The following is a 20,883-nucleotide window of genomic DNA, read 5'->3' on the forward strand; positions in this document are numbered from 1 at the left end:
ACAGCAGCTGACTGCATCCCGGAGGGAGAAGAAAGGGAGGCGTTCCTAAATATCATAAAGGACGGTAAAGACGCTATGTGCGAATCCCTCCAGACGGGCATTGATTCGGCTAACAGTATCAGCAGAGCGATTGCGGCAAGTACAACAACCAGGAGATTTGCTTGGTTGAGAAAGTCTGGTTTTGCCCCAGATGTGCAAACCAGGCTCTTGAACATGCCATTTGATGGCTCTTCTTTGTTTGGGAAAAAGGCGGATGACAGTTTAGAAAAACTGCAAACATCAAAGGCAGCAGCAAAATCCCTAGGTGCTGCAATCCGTCAGACACCTTTTCGTCCTACAGGAACCTCTGCGAGAGGCAAGTCCTTTCGCTTCTACTCCGCATTCGGAAGAGGTAGAGGACGACCGGCTCAAAGGGGACAAAGGAGAACTACCCGAGGTGGACGGGGTAGATTTTCAAAAGCTGCAGCAACAGCAGGTGCCTCTTTACCATCGGCATCTGCATCAGCCGCCCCAAAACCACTCTGAGGACTTCCCTCACAAGACACCTGTAGGAGGCAGGTTAACTCAACATCTGGCGGAATGGCAGGCTATCACGTCAGATGCTTGGGCATTGGAGACAGTTGCACAAGGTTACTGTCTGCCTCTGCTACGCATACCTCAGAGTCATCCACCGGGGATCAGCTCTCAAAAAGCTCCAGATCCGCTCCTCTTGCAGGAAATTTTAGACCTGCTAGAGAAAGGTGCCATAGAACCGGTACCTGTAGCGGAGAGGAACAAGGGTTGGTACTCCCCTTACTTTCTCATACCAAAGAAAGACGGAGGACTGAGACCCATCTTGGACTTGCGAGAATTGAACAAATTCCTCAGGAAAGACAAATTGAAGATGGTAACTCTCTCTCAGATCCTTCAGGCCCTTCAGTTCCAGGACTGGTTGGTATCTCTGGACCTTCAGGACGCTTATTTCCATGTGCCAATCCATCTCAAACACAGGAAATACCTGAGGTTCGCAATTGGAAACTCTCATTATCAATTTCGAGTGCTGCCATTTGGGCTGACCTCCGCCCGAGGGTCTTCACCAAGTTAATGTCGGTAGTGGCTGCAAGTCTAAGGAGGGAAGGGATTCACGTCTACCCCTACCTGGACGATTGGTTGATCAGAGCTGTATCTTCGGAACAAGCTTAGATCCAGCTAGATCATGTTTGCCACTCCCTTCACAGACTGGGCTTCTCCCTCAATTTAAAGAAGTCACAAATGATACCATCGCGGAGACTCCAGTTCATCGGAGTGATCCTGGACACTTCCCTGGAAAAAGCCTCACCACCAGAGGTGAGGGCTCAAGATATTCTACAGATGGTCACCAAGTTTCAAAATGCCCAACGTCTCCCAGCCTTCGACTTTTTGAGGTTGCTAGGCCTCATGGCATCCTGCATTTTCCTAGTGCCAGAGGCTCGCCTGAGAATGAGATCTCTCCAGTGGGCACTCAGAACTCAGTGGTCACAATTCTCAGGGAGAATGACAGATCTTCTTCAGGTTCCCGACAGGGTTGCTCGAGACCTTCAGTGGTGGGCCTGTCAGGAGAACATTCTGAAAGGAGAGCAGTTTTGGCAACCTTGGCCAGAGATAACAGTAGTCACGGATGCCTCACTCACGGAGTGGGGAGCCCACGCCAACGACTTGACCATCAGCGGTCGTTGGTCTCCATCGGAGTCCAGACTACATATCAACCTGTTAGAGCTGAGGGCCATCAGACTTGCGCTGAAGGCTTTTCTGCCATCTGTACAAGGAAAGAATGTCCTGATAATGACGGACAACACAGTGGTCATGCATTACCTCAACAAAAGAGGAGGCGTAGGATCACTACCTCTGTGCAGAGAGGCGATGCAGCTCTGGTTTTGGGCAATCCAAGAAGGAATCTCTCTATCGGCAGTTCACCTAGCCGGAAAGAAGAACTTGACAGCGGACGCTCTGAGCAGGCAGAGCATAGTCTCCCACGAGTGGGAACTAGCTCAGGAAGTCCTTCAAGAGATCTTCGCCCTTTGGGGAACCCCTCGGGTGGATCTGTTCGCCACCAGTGTCAACAGGAAGTGCGATCTGTTCTGTTCAAGGGAATTTCCCCCGAGAGGAGCTCTGGGAGACGCGTTCATAGTGGACTGGGAGTTTCCACTCCTGTACGCGTTTCCACCGGTCCCTGTCATTCCTCAAATGATCAGGAGGTTGAGAAGATTCCGGAAAACCATGATCCTAATTGCCCCGGATTGGTCCAGGAGAACGTGGTACCCGGACCTTCTAGACTTGTCCATCTGCCCTCCAATTCGACTTCCACTCAGAGAGAATCTGCTCTCACAGAAGGGAGGTCAGGTTCTCCATCCAGACATCAAAACCCTCAACCTTCACGCTTGGCTTCTGAAAGGCTGAGGTACAAGGATTGGGACCTCCCTGATGACGTTATGGAGGTGTTGCTTTCGGCAAGAAGGCCAGCAACAAAATCTTTATACCGCTGCCGTTGGAACAGATTTTGCAGCTGGTGTAGGGAAAAGAATTCGATCCCTTTTTATGTGGTACACCAATGGTTTTGTCCTTCCTACTTTATTTAGCAAATTCAGGCCTTCAAGTTGGCACCATCAAGGTATCTCGCAGCGCTATCCATCTTTAAGCGCACTGCGGAAGAACCATCCTATTTCAAGTTACCCTTGGTAATACAGTTTCTAAAGGGGTTAACTAACGTTTATCCCCCAAGACCATTCCAGGTTCCCCTATGGGATTTAAATGTAGTCCTAACTTTCCTGATGGGCACACCTTTCGAACCACTCCACTCTTGTTCGTTAAGATTTCTTACCCTTAAGACTGTTTTATTAGTAGCACTTACATCTGCTAGAAGGGTGAGCGAGTTACAAGCTCTTTCTTGTAAACCCCCTCATACAATCTTTCACAAAGACAAAGTTGTTCTGCAAGTGAAGCCTAATTTCCTCCCAAAGGTGGTTTCTGAATTTCATATCACACAGAAGATTACCCTTCCATCTTTCTATCCTCCTCCTCATCCGGGGAAAGAGGAAGAGAGGTTACACAGGCTGGACCCAAGAAGGGCTTTAAGTTTTTACATTAGTAGACTGGCTAGGATAAGACAAGCAGACCAGCTGTTTGTAGGCTACGCAGGTCACAAGCTGGGGCTACCGATAACTAAGCAGACCATTTCCAGATGGATTATTTTAGCCATTTTGGAATATTATAAACTGGCAGGAAAAGAGCCCCCTCAAAATCTTAGGGCTCATTAGACCAGAGGTATCGCAGCTTCATCGGCCCTCAGAAGAGGAGTGCCGGTTCGAGACATTTGTGCGGCTGCCACATGGTCGTCCGTCCATACCTTTACACGGTTTTACAACTTGGATTCCTCCTCCAGTCAGGAAACTAGGTTTGGAATGGCAGTATTGCACTCTATTCATCAATAAGAGGAAGCATGAAGTCAGTACTCCCACCTCCAATAACAGAATACTGCTATGGGAGCCTATCTAAGATAAGGAATACGTCGGAGGACACAATCCCTTCAAAGAACAAGTTACTTCTTACCTTGTAACGTTCTTTCGATGGGATGTTCCTCCGACGTATTCCTAATCGACCCTCCCATCCATCCCCGCAGTACTACTTCCCTTGTTGTTGCAGTTTACGCTCCTTCAGGGTGATTAGTTGAGTCCAGAAAGAATTATTGTGGGCTACAAAATGGAACTGCGCAACGGACGCTGCGCGCGGCCTTTATAGGCAGGATGACGTCGACGTCGATATGGCGGCTGTCGAGGGACATCGACTCGGCGGACGTCGACGCGCACCGCCCTCTAGAGAGAAAAAATTTCCGAGGCCAGCAAAGCTGGAAAGAGATCTAAGATAAGGAATACGTCGGAGGAACATCCCATCGAAAGAACGTTACAAGGTAAGAAGTAACTTGTTCTTCTGTTGGATTATTCTTTAGTTGTAGTGTAAGGTATAGAAGTAGTTTGTGACACAGGACGCGGTGGAGTTGGATTTTGACTGACATTCTGACAGATCCTTTAGTATTAGTTTGAGGCAGGGAAACCCCTCTTAGAAGATAGTGATGGTTTCCTTTTACTATAAATAAGTGTATAGCAACTATCATGCCACCTTTGTGTCAGCTTCTATCTTTGACACCTTTACAACAGACAAACCGTGCATGACTCCATATAAAAAAGACCTGTATGGCTAACAAACAAATGTGTAATCCAGCTGTAAAAACCGGAGGGGGGGTCTGCACTTCCGCTCTGTATATGGTAGAGGGGAGGCACAGAGACCCCTGCCAAGATTCTCTATTACTATAGCAATGGACGAGCAATCAAGGCCTAGCTTCTCGGGAGGTGATGCGAGCTGGTTCTTAAGTACAGTGTAGTCCCCAAGCCCCTACGAAGGAATGTCCACACACTGTATCGGTTAAAACACAGTCTTCATATAATCAATATTCAAAGTCATATACACAATCATGATAACTCACTTTGTACTCCGAAAATCAACAATGGTAAATATGTACAGTTCTAAAGTCGTACCACTAACGTTACTCTATCTTATTAAAGTGCATACGGTCAGAGTGACACACAGATTAAAATAAAGAGGAAACCGGCAGTAGAGAGAGGAAGGAAAGCAGGATGGTTGAGCAATAGGCAGTATACTGGCCCTGTTACCTAGACACAGTTCTGTGTGGAGATCCCCCCACCTGGGCAACCTGTAGAAGAAAGATACAAGCCCAGTCCATATATTGTTCACCCTTAGACTTCCCAATAGTTCTGCAACCCCAAAGTACCTTGCTGTTGTAGCGTTCCGCGTCGGGAAAATCGACAACCCTTCTTGAGTGTCCTCCCTTTCAGGCAGGAGTCACGGGTCGTCGAACGTCCGACGGAGAACAGGTCGAACTACGACAGTGAAGTGGCCCCGTCGTTTCTAGCGGTGCTCGTTGACGGGGAAGCGTAAACATCCTGCAAGGAAGAGGCGTGCAAGGCACCTCGGTGTCGATAGTTCTGGACCGCAAAGAGTTGAAGAACTGTGGCCTAGCAAGGGCGTCGAGTCGTCGGCGTCTCTGTGGTCTTTGGGTGGCGGGAAACCCACCGGTGGATACTCCTTGGCGCGTCGACGGTCAGGCCTTCTCCAGCAGGATACAGCGCGACGATGCGAACTAGAGCGTCCTTGGATCACGGAAGTTTCTTAGGCAACGGGAGCACTGCGACTCCGGTTGGCGACAGCGGTCGGCGACAGTGGCGGACAACAGTCCGGGCACTTCTCCTTGGAGTTCCGCAGCAATCCCCATATCGGGTCGGCAGCCTGTCGAAAGTCTGTCTACCAGGAAGCTTAGGCAAAGATCAGCTGTGCACGATGGTCCCTCATAGCTCGGGAAGAGGGTTTCCTTACCAGGTCCTCTCTGGGTCAGTTCTTGAAGCACAGCAGCTTTCAGATTGTGAAGGAGAGCAACAGCAATTCTTCTCGTCCATCAGGGCTCAAGATTAAGCTTCACTCCAGTTACTCGTCGTAGTGGACTTCAGCTTCTGAACACGATTCCTAGCAGTAAAAGGTCCCCAGATATACTGTTGATCTCCCATTCATTCCGCTGGGTCGCACTCAAGCATCCAATCACGACTAGGGGCATTCATGCAGGCAGGCAACCAATTCGGGCACACGAGGTATTCAGGCCATTCACTTCTCTCCAGACACTCACAACAAGTTATGTGTATTGGGACAAGTACCGAGCCATTCAACACAGCAAGCTGCATTCATACCGGTTTCGGGCAGGGATGTCTCAACCATTGTGTCAAACACCAGATACTAGACAGTCACAACATAGAATGTATATTCGTCACACACGCCATTCACCCAGGTCCCACCCACAGGCGTACCCACAACATACGGTCGTTGAGAAGGCTCCAGCCAGTCTGGTCGGCACTTCCCCACACTACCATATACGGAACTTCCACCCAACAGTCAGTCAGGGGGAAGGGACAGAGGCAGGGCTTCCCGGGACTTCAGGAAGATCAGGGTAACAGGTGATGGAAGGCAAGAGGCCATGGGGGTCATTTTGTCTCCATCAGGAATCTACCGATTCCAATGACAGGGCCTGGGCATCCCAAAATGGAAGACGCTCAGGGCAACAGTCATTTCAGCACGGAGCTGCCACCAGCCGTACCCTGCTCTGTGGGTCACACACAGGTGCCCAAAAACATACACTAGGGGCACAGGGTTGTACCCCTACCCATGGGTGCCATAACGGTATCCCATGGGTCTGTTCACCAAACCAAAAGAGAGAGAGCTGCACCGCCAGGAGTCCCACACGAACTCCTGCGCGGAAAACACGACAGAACGTGATAAAAAGCAGTAAAGGATACGGAGGCCCTGTCCCTCCGATGCATTTCCAGCATCACACCAGCTTCGGCAAGGCTTGTTTTCTTAGTCAAGCCAATAAAGCATTATTGTATTCAGTAAGTATTGTATACAGGAGTTCCTCGACGCCCGCTGGATGCAAGCGGCGGGCAGCTTCAAAGACAAGATCCCGCTCAATGAGGTTTTCCGTCGGGCGATTCAGTGGTGCGGCACCCGTGCACACCTCACGGTGGTCACAGACTTCCAGACCCCGGCACATCAGGAGACAGTGATGACAGACGCCTCCCTGGAGGGATGGGGCGTGCACACCGGAGATCTCCACGCAAGAGGCCTTTGGCTCCCGGAGTAGAGGTCTCTCCACATCAACATCTTGGAGCTCTGCGCCGTGTTCTGGGCGCTCAAGTCGTTCCTCCCATCCCTCAAGGGCAAGATCGTGAGGATCTTCACCGACAACACCACCACGATGTTCTACATCCGGAAGCAGGGAGGCACCAGATCCCCAGCCCTATCCAAGGAGGCCCAGGATCTGTGGCACTGGGCCGTCACCCAGGGGATGTTTCTGGTTCCCTTCCATCTGGTAGGAATAAAAAACACCATTGCTGACTCACTCTGCAGGGAGCTGCGCTCGTGCCACGAGTGGGAGCTACGCCAGGATCAAGTGGATCGGCTTTACCAACGATGGGGCAAACCCCAGATCGACCTGTTCGCGATGGCGACGAACTCCAAGTGCCAGAGGTTCGCCAGCAGGTTTCCCCAGCCGAGGAGCATGGGCGATGCTTTCTCGTTCCCCTGGGACGGCCTGTTCCTGTATGCGTTTCCTCCGTTGCCGCTGCTGCTTCGACTCATCAGACAGCTCAAGAGGTCCCAGTGCATGATGATCCTCGTCTGGTTCCCGGACCTTCTGGACCTCTCAGCGTCCCCACCAGTCAAGCTGCCGACGGACGCAGATCTTCTCTCCAGAGAGGGAGGCGCCATTCTTCATCACGACCCGGAGTCGCTGAACGTGCAGGCCTGGCTCCTGCAGCACTAGAGTTTGGAGGGTACGATGTCCTGGCTGACTGCAGAGAGGTTCTTGTGAAGGCCAGGGCGTCCTCAACTCTCAAGTGCTACGGACATAAGTGGAAGAGGTTCTCTGTCTGGTGCCGTGCACAGAAGATCAACCCTCTACGGATTACGGCACCTCAAGTGCTACCATACCTACTGTCGCTGGCCAAAGCTGGACTAGCTCACGCTTCCATCAAGATACATCTGGCAGCGATCTCCCGATACACCAGAACTGCAGGACGGCCGTCCTTGTGGTCTCATCGACTGGTGAAGGAATTTATGAAGGGACTGTTCTGATCGTTCCCGCCGGTGAAGGCTCCAGCCCCGGCGTGGGAGCTCAACGTGGTGCTGACCAGGCTCATGGGGCCACCATTCGAGCCTTTGCATTCGGCTCCGTTGAAGTTCCTGTCGTGGAAGACAGCGTTCCTTGTAGCCATCACCTCTGCACGACGCGTGGGAGAGATTCAGGCCCTATCCTGCAAGCCTCCATACTTGACTTTTCACGGTACGAGGGTGGTGCTGAGGACGCACCCCTTTTTCATGCCCAAGGTGCCGTCGGACTTCCATCTTAACGAGCCCTTGGTGTTGGCAGTTTTCTTCCCGTCGCCTTCGTCGCCGGCCGAGAGGACTTTGCACTCTCTGGATGTGGCTAGAGCGCTTAAGTTCTACATGGACCGAACGAAGAGTTTTCGGAAGACATCACAGCTGTTTGTGAACTTTGGACCTGTGAACCAAGGGAAGGCTCTCTCAAAGGCTTCCATTTCCAGATGGCTCTCCGGCTGCATCATGCACTGTCATCGGTTGGCCAACCGACCGTTGCCCGGCCGTCTGAGAGCCCATTCAACCAGAGCGATCGCTGCTACTACGGCGATCTTGTCTGGTGTGCCACCGCTGGACATCTGCAGGGCTGCTACGTGGAGGTCGACGCGAACCTTCACGAGATTCTACTGCGTCGACCGGGATTCCAGGGAGGAGTCCAGAGACAGCCAAGCAGTGCTGCGCAACCTGTTCGCCTGAAGGTGGGCCTGGTGAGGAGGTAAGAGTTGCTTAATGTTGAGTTTATGTAATGCTTAATGTTGAGCCTTTTGCCACCTCCCGCGATTGTGCATGTGTGTACTGCTATGTATTCTTATATTCATGAGCATGTGAATCCATGCCAGACCCCATGCTGGAGAAGGAACAAGTTACTTACCTGTAACTGTTGTTCTCCAGCATGGGTCTGGCATGGATTCACATGCGAACCCTCCCTCCTACCCCTCTGCGGCTCTTCACTTGGTCATACTGCCACTTTACGTGCTACCAAATCTGAGGATGGCTGCCAGGGGAGGGGCTTAGGGAGAGGGCAGTCATTGGCTGGGGGCAGTATGACCCAGAGACCAGTGATTGGTTACTACGAAGAAAGACAGATCAGAAACAAAACTGATACTGATTTTTTCTTTACCAAGGATTCCCAGCCTGACGACGGGGAATGAGCATGAGCATGTGAATCCATGCCAGACCCATGCTGGAGAACAACAGTTACAGGTAAGTAACTTGGTCCTTCCCTGCGCTTGGCTAGCATATGTGTGGTGTCTGTACTTTTACACTGGCATTTAAGGCATATGCTCCATTGTATTATTTTCCCCACTATAGGAGTTTTATTGGCAAACCATGAAGATCAAACACTGTCTTCCAGTGCTGCATTTATAGTGTCATGTCTGTAACGGGACATAATGTTCACAATGATCCACTGATCAACTTCAGCTGTTACTTACAGATTCATAGAGCAGCATACTGTCTTTTTGGCAAGATAGTTTTCATGATTTGCTAACTAAAGCTTGTAGGCCTGAGACTTTTCAGACTTTTTGATTTTAGCATTATATCCAACACCCAGGGGTTGTCATCTGTTACATGCTTAGGTTTTAAGCATCCTGAAAGGATTCCTGATGTGGTAGAATTTCAAAACTCAGTTTTATGGCAGTTGGTACTTGCACTTGATCAAATAGCAAATGCTTTTTTTTAATTAAAGGGATAGTCGGTTAGAAATATTGTTGGCCCAATGGATCAGGAATGTATTTCAGAGCATACATCGATCGTTCTTAAGAAAGTTTGGAATGCAACTTACCTGAGTTTTTCTCACTCTAACGCTTGGGTACCGGCATCTTCTGCATTTCTTATCTGTTGATCTATCGCCCTATGTACAAGTGCACTCACAGCACTGATTCGGTTAGCCCCCCCCTAACGCTGACATCACTAGCCGCTCAAGATGAGCTCCGCCTCTTTCAATGACGTTAGTGGGCAGCCTAGGCAAACGTACCCTGTCATCACCCACGTCCTAACCTTATCTAACGCAGAACCAGGAACTTAAAACACACACATCCACAACAAACGCAAAACCTTTGTTTCTTTCTACAAAATTTATAGAACCATTTTATTTTGAAGAAAACGGCAATAGTCAGGAGCGTAACAAGTAGTTTTCATTTTGACACAATGCTGAAAATAAGTAATTAAAGTTCACAAAAACTTGGTTAACTTTTTCAAACACATTTCATAGCTAGCGTACTGCACATCGTTCTCATTTTTGGTGTAAATGCAACACTTTCACATCCACATGTTTCTAGAAACTATAGGCTGCAATGTTGCTCATTGTTACTGTAACTGCGAAAGGACAGATTGTTGTATGGCGATCATCCCAGAAGAGGCGTTGTTGATGATTATTGTCCAAGTATTGTTGGAAGAAGCCGTCGGCCGGTAGGCTATACCCACGACAGGTGCACATTGAGATCATATAACTATGTAAAATTGAGAATGCAAAAACATATTTCAGTACCCACTTTATAATTGAAGATACACAGTATTTTCTTATGTTAACTATCAATTTAAGTTACAATGAACACGTACAATGTCTATTCTGTGCGTCAAATTGAACATTCATCCGTCAGAAAATTCATCATGTAGCACACAGCACACTTTACATCCACTCTTGCTTAAATATTATTTAAAATCTTGCTTACATTGTGTTTTGAGATTCCATTCTTCCGATGTGGTGGAAGACCATCCTCTTCGGAAGACAGTTTTCTGCAATAGAAACTTTACTTTCCGGCGTAAGTTTTCAATATAGTAAATCTTATCATTCCTTTGTGGATTTTCTACACATTTGGTCCTTCAAAGTCTTTTAGTGCAGTGTATTCAAGGACACATAACGATGGGACCCTTCATCGGTTTCGTTTTTGGTAACACATGCCACAAAAATGAACAATATTAGTGGCGATCAGTGTACTGAAAAACGACGAAATATTTAAAGTAAACCACATATGACAATATTTACTTCCATTTTAACTGTATCATCATGCCTGTTCCCACTACATTTATATTTTCTTTTAAAGATGACGTGAGGCGCGGTGCACACAGGCACGGATTTCTCTATACGTCAATAATGATCTGCCCCAGCTCTCTGCTTGGAGAAGCATTTGCCCAGCAGAGAGTTGGAGTGAGAGAATCAAAGGTATCGTGAAGAAGAGTAGTTTGTGAGCGAGAGCTGCAGGTAGTGTGTTCCCTTGCCCCAGACAGCCTTGTGGATGATGCAAAGGGTCTTGAATTTGATCCTTGAAGCAACCACAAAGGCATCAGAGGATCGTAGGAGATGGAGAGCTTATAGGTTACACCACATTCCTTCCACATAGCTTGCATGTAACTAGACATGAAGTTGGTTACTCTGTCAGAGATCACCTCTTTAGTAAATCCAACTCTGGTAAAAATGCTGAGGAGAGCCCTGGCAACAGCCATGGCTGTTATGGTCCAAAGGGGTATAGCCTCAGGGTACCTGGTGGCATGATCCAACAGTACCAGGATGAACCTGTGTCCACCTGATGTGGGAGCGTCAAAGGGACCAACAGTGTCGATGCCAACCCTCTCAAATGGTGTGCCAATCACTGGCAAAGGCTGCAATGGGGCAATGACACTGCATCCAGTCATGCTAGACAACTAAGTGGGACAGTTCTTGCAGTGGAGCCCACTTTCACTCCCATTCTGGGCAGATAGAAGTGGGCTAAGAGCCTTTGCTTAGTCTTCTTGGTCCTAAAATGACCAGATAAGGACACCTCATGCGCCAACTGCAACAGGAAGCGCCTTTATACGTTGGGTACAACCAACCTCTTGACTGCACCAGGTTCATTCTGAGTGGGCTCACTGTAAAGGAGCTCACCCTCCCAATAGATCTTAAATGACCTAGGCGCTTCACCTTGGGCCTGAGCCAGTTTTCTTAGACCCTAAAGATCGTGGCACTCTCTTTGACACTTAAAAAAAAAAAAACCTAGAGGGACCACCTTCAGCCAGCAGGCATTGAAGGTCCGGGATCCTCTTGGTTGAGTACCTCTCCCTGAGGTGGGTACTCTGGCTCTTCTCCCTCTGGAGTTGAGTCAAGTGTCACCACTGGGCCGAGTCCCTCAGGAGCTGGGACCACAGTGGGTGCTGCAGAAACAGCAGGAAGAGAAGGATCCCCCTTGACAGAGGTGGTCTTGTTCCTCTTCCTCTTAGCCTTGGGATTCTCCTTTGGCTTGGGTGACTATCAGTCAGACCCTGTTTAACCTGTGACCTAGCGACTGCAGTAGCAGTCAGGGGTAACCCATTCGAAATTAACCCCATCTTCACTAAGTCATTCACCAACAAAATGTTGGCAGGTACATTGTCCTGAACCAGGACAGGAAGCTTTGCTGTCTTGTCATCAATCTGAATGGTGACTAGGGCTATGGGCGATCATTTGGGAGGCGCACCAGCCAACCTGGTGCTTCTCAGTGGAGTACTTACATAGTCCCCTGGCCCGAGCAGGGTCCTGTCCACCACTGTCGTGCTAGCCCCATTATGTCTCAAACCAGTGGAAGGCGGGCCATTTATGAGGACAGGTCTCAGAAATGTTCATGTTCTGTGGGCTAGTAGCCAGTGCTTCTGATGAGTACATGTCCCAGGCCCCTAGGGACACTAAGGAAATCTCTACAGGAGCACCAAAGGCGATTGGCCTCCACCTCAGAGATAGAGTAAGGGTAGGTCAGGCTGACAGCCTGGACACTAAGTGCCTTACTGTTACACTTGGGGGTCACCCTTTGTGTGGTCCAGGGATCCACAGTCCCAACAGGGGCCAGTAATGTGAGGAACTGAACTGGATCTGGAAGCCTGCTTTGCAGCAGGAGCACCATTACTCTTGCTCCCATTCCCATGAGGCTTATCCCCACTAGATTCTTGGACCTTAGAGGGTGAATGTTTGGATGTGGCTGCTTCTTGGAATCCTCAGCCTTCTAAGGGTCCCTTTCTCCTTGTCCTTCCCACTGTGGACACCCTGTGGAGGACCGACTTCTCAGCCAATTTGGCCAACATAAAGGGGACCAAGATATGTTGGTCAGCAATGTACGGACACAGCTCTGGTGAACAAGGCTCAGAACATTTTCAAAAATGTTCAAAAAACAAGAGGTGAGGTAATTCAACAAAACAGTTGGCTTTGTAACCATAAACACATCCCATCATATTCATATGTGCAGCACTCACCCAATCAACCCAAGACACATTCTCTCTCTTCTTATAATGCCAAACTTGGCAATGAAAGCAGCTTTCATGCACTCATACTAACTTCTTTCTTCCACACTCGGTTTCAGAATACAGTCATAACCAGTCTGAGATACTCCACTTAACAAACACTTAGCCCAATCTCTATGGTCGATGTCATGGATACCACAAGCCATCTGAAATGCTTCTATCCATTGAAGGATATCAGAACCCTCGACATACATACCAACCAAATCTTTCATAAACTGGGTGGCTGGGGACCCGACACCCTTAACTGGAATTGCTGAAGTCTCCACCCTAACATTCTCTTTGGCCTTCAGTAGCTTTGTTTTTGAATATCACTTGCTGTGCCAACTCATTTCTTTAACTCAACTTCAGTCTTGAGTTTCTTTTATTGGAAGGCTAACTGTTCTGTCTGTAGCTCCAATTTCAAAAGTTCAAGTCTCAGGGCATCCCCATGAGGAGCAATGCTGGGGTTTGGAATAGAAGTGGCACGAGAGGTGGCAATCCCATTGGTAACAACTGGGACTTCCCCAGGGTCAAGGTCCTCATCAGAGCCTCCACCATTTTCATCATGAGTATCACAATCTGTCTGGTAATCCACAAGGGCCCTAGACGTTTCTTCAAGATCTATTTCTTTGTCTTCACAAGCACTCTGGAAAGCATGTAAGCTCATCCTAGTCAATTTACCATTCACAATAGTTTCCATTATTTGTAGTGTAGTTATCAGTATACACTAATAGAACTCTAAATCAATAAAGAAGTGTGGATATTTTGTAGTAGCTGGGTTAAACACAGAGTCTTAAAACAGTGATCCCACAGCTGCCACCAGTGTAAAGACTGGAGGGGGTATCTGTACTTCTGCCCTCTATATGGTAGGGTAAAGCCACAGAACACCCCAGTCAGAGCTCTCAGTTTGGTAGCAATTGACGAGCAACCAGGCTTAAGCTTTCACGAGGTGATGCAGCAGGTTCTTAAGTACAGTGTTTCCCCAAAGCCCACAACAAAGGAATGTCCACACACTGTATTAGGTGATAACACAGCTTCTTTATATAAAATAAGGGTTCTACCACTACAAGTATATACATATAAATAATAACACTGTGCACTTGGAATACTTATTCAAAGAATGGCAAATATACACACTCTGTGGTACCATACAATACTTAAATTCAGTAAGAACTGCACTAACTGCAGACAGTTTTAAATAGGCAGGTGCATTCTTAATTGAGGTGTATCAGCATAGAATAGGGAAGAAAGGCAGATTAGTTGTGAACAGTGGCAGTATGCTTTCTTTAGGCTAGATATCCAAGTATGTGTGAAGATTCCTCCTCCCCCCACACCCAACCCCCAAACTGGGCAACTTGTAAGGGGAAAGTTAGGGAGTAACTTATCTTGTCTTTTACTTCCCAGTCCAATAATGTTCAATAACCTTCTGCTTTCTTTTAAAAGGTTGTACCACCCCAAAGTATCTGAGAGGCCATATGTGAACAGGATCCAAGACCATTCTGGGACCCATGGATGACTCCTGAGGCTAGAAGATGCTCTTCCTTGTCACAGTACCTTTGGTGCCTTGGCATGCAAAGTGGCAGAGTTTCTTGGCTTCACTCGACGATTCCATCCGAGGATGGACCCTGCTTGGAAGAAGGAACCACTGGGATGCCGAGTCCAAGAAGAAAAATTTAACCAAAGTCTTTCTGAAGTGCAGCAGTTTTGCACATTGCGGTGCTCTCCGTTGGTCGACGATTTCTCTGACTTAAAGGCTTGGCGGATGAGAGTAAATCTCCTGGCACCCTTCGATCACCTCTGGCGGCGACGGGTGCATAGGTCACTTTTGGTGTCGGGTTTCGAAATAACGCAGTTTTCCGACTTATTTCTTCTGTGCTGCAGCCGCAGCACTAACATCTGGGCAGCTTCTGGCGACCTGGAATCAACCACTGGAGTGGATCATGGACCCTCACCAAGTCTGGACCCTTGGGACATCTTCGTTAGCTTCTTGTGATGGGAAACCCACTGACGGACCTTCCTCTGCACACGACTATGGACTCTCTCCGGCGAGAAAAAGTGGTCATTGATGATAAGGATGTCCCTTGAAATGTTCTTAGGTAGTTTGGAACTTTCGCATCTGCAGGTGTCCAGCAGCACTATGCCAGCGTAGCCCCTCTTCTGATTGGTAGACAGCAATGGCTTCCAGCAGTCATGAAACGCACCTCTGGACCCTGGGCAACACCAATGGACTTCTTTGACTCGAGATGTCTGTTAGGCAGAAACCTGTGCAGTTCCCTTAGGGAACACTGCAAAAGATTTAAGACTACAGGTGTTGGCAGTAAACCCACTTGGTAGCAGTCTGCACCACCCAGATTTACCTGGTAGCTGAGGCTGAGCAGTCAGACTTCCCTCAGGAAGAGTTAGGCAGTATGCAAAGTATACACAATAGGCACTCAGATACAATAATACAAGCAAACACTGACCAGAGCTTTGGTATCAAAGTATATAATTATTTATTTAAAAACACACAGTTTGAAACACTCCAGCACTCTTATTGTAAAATATTCTAAACACAGTTACTATCGTAATATATACACCCCTTTTTCCTTATCAGATAAGTCACAGTAAAACACCACTTATTTTCATACAGAGGTGAGCGCTTAACTAGATTGCACTCCAATAAGTTTGTGAGAAAGGGAGGGGAAAAGACAGAATGTGGAAAGGTACACCACTCTAAGATTCAGGAACACTATTAGCAAGGCAGAAGAGCAAAAAGTCACTGGTGAGCCAAAGTCCAAAGGCTGGGCCCCCTCTTAGAGAGAGCAGAGCACAAATGCGCCCAAGATCACACAGTTACACTAGGCTTAGAAAGTCTTGCAGAGGGTTCAAAAAGAGTTTAGAGAGGCTTAAGAAAGTTTAGCCAGGGTGTCCCAGACTAACCCAGGTTCGAAAGCCGGGGGCTAAATCTACCCCGTACAGTCAGTAGCAAGGGAAGCCAGGCGGGACACGGTACCTTAAGTGGGAAGGATCCTCCAGCGGTGGCAGTTGTTCCTGGTAGTGGGTTCAAGTTGCGTTGTTGTCCAGGGGAAGAAAAGATCTCGACTTGGAGGAAAGATGAAGGTCGTTGCACTACCAGGGCAGAAACCAGCCGCAGAGTTTTCCGGTTAAAGGTGGTACCTTTGTTTCGCGGTCGTGGTAAAACGTGGTATCCCGGTTGCCGGGGTGCTTGGCATGGGCAAGGCGGCCACGAGGTACGTCGGGAAAGTGAAAAGACGGTGAAACTGGTTATCCCCACCAGTCAAAGGAAGAAGACTCTCCGGCGGGAGATCTCCTCTGTCGTTGGGGAAAAGTGGTGAGGCAGTCCAGCAGGGCTCCACCAGTGGTGGTGTCGTGGCAGGTCGGCTCAGCTTCTCCCTCGTCGGATTCTTAGGTCCTGTGGCGACTTCTGTAGTTCCAGTCCCCAAAGCCCTGCTTTTATGCAGCAAACCCCCATTCACTCAGCCTAGCTGTCACTCAAACATGCAAAGTGGTGAGCCGGCCGGCTCACCACTTGGGCCAATCAGGATGGAGTGCGACTTGAGTTGCCTAGGCAACTCAGTCCAGGGTGCCTAAATTTCCCTCCACCCCTCCTAAGTACCCCAGACAGAGTGGCACCACTTTGGAGGGCTTCTGTGGAGAAGCCCGCCAAAAAAGTGGAACAAAGGGCTCGACTTGGGTTGGAGTCACAGAAGAGAACACACAAACGCCATTTTAGAATCAAGTTTTGGCAAAAAATACCAACCGGAGAATTAATATTAATTAAATAAACCGGCGGTATGTTCGAGGCTACCGTAAATAATTAAATAAAGGTAGTAGCCTAAAACAATGGGAAATCCCATAGGAAAATATTCGCGGTTGAATATAAAAAGTAGTATCCACTGCCACCAGCCAAAACTCGATCAGGGGGGACGGAGACGTGCCCCCTCGACTAACAGACCCCGGGGCAATTGAATTGCCCCAGCCAGTGCGTCCACAATATGATGGTTTCTGGTTCTGTTCAGAATTTAAGACTAGTAAAGTCAATGGTGACTTTACATGCCCTGGGAGACAGTAGTCAGTCTCAGGGTATGGAGTCTATACTGGGGGGTCACTATGACACCCCTGTGTCACTGCACTGAGGGTGCTGTGTAACACACATCACAAAAACACATGAAGCCCTATGGAGTAAAAGACCACATAGCCCATTAAACACATCTAGATTCAAAGAAACATACTCAAACCATGCCCAAGAGTGAGGGTAAAAGAGTCTCACTCTTGGCAGGAGAAAAAATAAACCCCAAAAATCCAGCAAAGCTGCTGGGGGACTCACTAGGTTAGGAAATTCAGCCTAAACAGAGAATTCTCCCTAACAATGTCTGGGCACTCCTCTTCAGGACTCAGGCACACAGGACTGGTTTCCATGGGGCATCTGATGAAGAGTAGCAGTTTGCACAATGGTCCTCATAGCTCGGGGAGAGTTCTCCTTCGCAGGTCCTCTTTGGATCAGTCCTTGGAAGAGCACGGCAGCTTTCAGATTACAGTGAAGAAATTGCTGTAGCAGACTTCTCCAGCTGGGCTTCAAAGAACAGCTTCTTCTTGCTAAACTTCGGCTTCAGCTTCTGAACAAATAGTCAGAGGTCCCCAGATATACACATCTGTCCCTCATTCACTCCGGCTGAGCCAGGCTCAGTTAGCCAATCACGCAGAAGGGGATTCATGCAGGCAGGCAGCCAATCATGCTCACAGGCATTCAGGCCATTCACTCCACCCAGACACCCATAACAATGAATGTGGATTGGGGCAAGTACACAGCCTTTCAGCACACTAAAGTGCATTCATGTCAGTTTCATTCAGGGCTGTCTCATTCATTGCGTCACACACCCAGAAACCAGACACCCACAACAGAGAATGTGATTTGAGTCCCAACCCACAACACACAGCCCTTGGCAAGGCTCCAGTCAGTCTGACAGGAGGCAGCCCCAGAGCCATATATGGTATTTCCAACCAACAACCAGTCAGGAGGAAAGGGGGCAGGGCCATTTTATGGTGCTTCCACCCAACAGCCACTCAGGAGGAAGGGAACAGAGACTGGGCTTCCCGGGACTTTGGGAAACAAGGTAAAAGGCAATAGAAACCAAGAGGCCACAGTGGCCATTTTTCCTTTGTGCAGGAATACATGAATACCTATGGCAGGGCCTGCGTATCCCAAAATGAGGGATACTCATAGCCACTGCCAAGTCAGCACATAGCTGCCATCAGCCCATACCCTGCTCTGTGGGAAAAACACAGGTGCCCAGAAACATACATAAGGGGTACAAGGGTATACCCCCAACCATGGGTGCCATAAGGGTATCCCAGGAGTGTTGTTCACCAAACAATAAAATAAGGAGCTGCACTGCCAGAGGTCCAGTCTGGACTTCAGTTGCAAACACCATAAGAAAAACACCCACAGAGAGTGGGAGGACAAGGACTAGGAGGCTCCGTCCCTCCATAAGGCATTTCCAACATGACAGTTATTCATTTCTATAACAAGCCAGAAGAGTTGTGGTAAAACACCCTTTGTGCATCTAGCATAATGATCGATAGTACTTTTTCTGTCCACTTCGGACACATCAGTTATTCTTACTATTTTCTGCTTTGGACAACCCCCTGCTGAAAAGGTAAACTAATCTGGCTAATACCCTTGCTGTGCTTTTTTCCTAATACTTTTGAGAAGAAGTATAATAAATACTCTTGCAAATAATGGGGCACCTGCTCCCCCTTCCCCGATTGAAAGGCAGCAGATTTTTTTAAAACATGTGTAACTCAGTGTAATGCTTATGCTAAATACGAGCTAAAAGAACATGGCGCCGGTGCGCAGCCATCTTGGACGCTCATCTCCCATCACCGTAATGAAAGCCTATGTTTTTCATGGGCTCAGAAGAGTAAACGTGCATCTCGGCAGGGAAGGCAAGACCAGGTCACATAAATATTGTTGCTGAGTGGACTTACTCTGGAGAATAGTTATTGTATTGTCCGCTGAAGGACGAGCCTGAGAGGGAGTCGGAGCGCTCTGCAGGTGCAGTGATAAGGGGTTCTGGGAGTGAATGCGAGGAGAGGGAAGCTGGGTTTTTCCACTTCTAGCTGGTTTTTCCACTCTATGCCCCTTCCACCTGTGATCTGCTCTTCGGCTGAGGGCAGTCATAACTGAGAAGGCGGGGACATGCCCCCATAAAGAGAAGAGGTTTTCCTCTGTGGTCAGCAGTTACAATGTGGACCCCCGTCTGATGCAGTCTTGCTGAGAGGGAGGACGCTCCTCTCCAGACCCTGTTATTACGAGTGATCTCTTTGCCTACCTGCACCTGGGACTGAGCAGGGTCGCAATGGCCAAGATGAAGGTGTCTTCTGCAACTTTGATGACGGCGATGCTCTCTTTTTCTATGTTTTTGTATAACTGACTATGGGCCTCATTACGACTCAGGCGGTAAGGGGTTAACGGCAGCGTTAACAGCGCCGCCCCTTACTGCCTGATTACGAGGTCCCCTAGCGCCATGGTGCTTTTAACACCTGCTTTTAGCAGGTGTTAAAATCCATGGCGCTAAGGGACCATGGAGTTAATTACGCCACCGTAATTTACGGTGGCTTAATTAACGCCTTCCCCACTCCCATTATGCCCTATGGGGCAAAAATGGGAATGGGGAAGGGTAAATGGGGATTGGGGACTTACCGCCCCGCCTAGGTCGGAATGGGGCGGTAAGTCCGCCAACCACCATGGCGTAAACTTAGTTTACGCCATTGTGGTAAAGTCACGGCCCAGGCGGTAACTTACCGCCTGGGTCGTAATGAGGCCCTATATGTTTATTTTTGTGTATAAGGTATTTATATGTAAAAAGTGAATAAAGGGCCTATAACGAGCCATTTACATTTTTTCCATAACTATTGGTTTAAGTGTGTTTTCTTGCCTGTCTGAGTCCAATAACTTGTTTTGTCAGGATCAGGGGATGCATAAGTCTGGGATTCTCCCCACTTGGCCAAGCAAACGCAAAACACTCAACCAGCCATGTTTATTATGGTAATTTGAGAATATTCTGAAATCTGGAAAAATCAAACATTGATTGTCTGAAAGCAAGTATTGTGATTATGCACAAGTTATACATAACAAAACTGTATCATACATACCCATTTTCTTGTATTATTCAGACAACAGTACATCGTAAATGAATTGGCCCTATGTTAACATCAGAAATATCTAATACTGCATCCTGGAAAACCTACTTATGTACATGTATTGGATGTCTGTATTTGTGCGCTGATCTGCAGTGGTTTCACCCCAAAAAATGTATAGTGAACTGTTTAGTCGTGTCAGTTTGATAGCCATTACATAATAGACATAGTATAGATGGGAGTAGGGGCAAAATAAGAGTATGAAGGTAGTGGCACTGTGTGGGCGTGGTATCTCCCATTATAAGAGAGAAGAACAATCCACTTTAAAAATTATGGTGATGAACCAACATAGATCCCTGACAGGACAGGACTATTCACTGTTAGTACGTTTAGGTTGGATTTGCCTCTGTAGGCACTTCGCAGCTGGCAATCGGTTGGACTGTCCTGTTGAAATACTTACATGGTGTATTTTTCGCAGCCATACAGCCGGTTAAAACATTATGGTAAAATTAGAGCTGATATTGATGTGGAATAACCCAATTCGAATTGTGTTCTCTATGTATTTGTGTGTGTTATATATAATACATCTTTTTAATTGAATGCAGAAAAATACAGGTTGCAAATTATCGTTTTATATGACAAATAATACATGTGGATGAATACAGAAATAATGGCCAAAAATGCAGATAGAAATGACGGAAAAATAAATACCATAAAACCAGGAGCCTTAATTATGTATGTGAATACCATATCAACGTGTCACTTCTGGCCTTACCATGGTGAATATAG

The 20,883-nt window shown here is 47.9% G+C and overlaps 1 protein-coding gene across 4 annotated transcripts in view; it reads left to right on the forward strand.

Annotated features, from left to right (window-relative positions):
• USP45 (ubiquitin specific peptidase 45) overlaps window positions 1-20,883 on the forward strand; it is a 3,631,241-nt gene that overhangs the window by 1,577,752 nt on the left and 2,032,606 nt on the right. The window lies entirely within an intron of this gene.

This window comes from Ambystoma mexicanum, chromosome 4p, assembly GCF_040938575.1.
Source record: "Ambystoma mexicanum isolate Mex_15411 chromosome 4p, UKY_AmexF1_1, whole genome shotgun sequence".
Lineage (NCBI taxonomy): Eukaryota > Metazoa > Chordata > Amphibia > Caudata > Ambystomatidae > Ambystoma > Ambystoma mexicanum.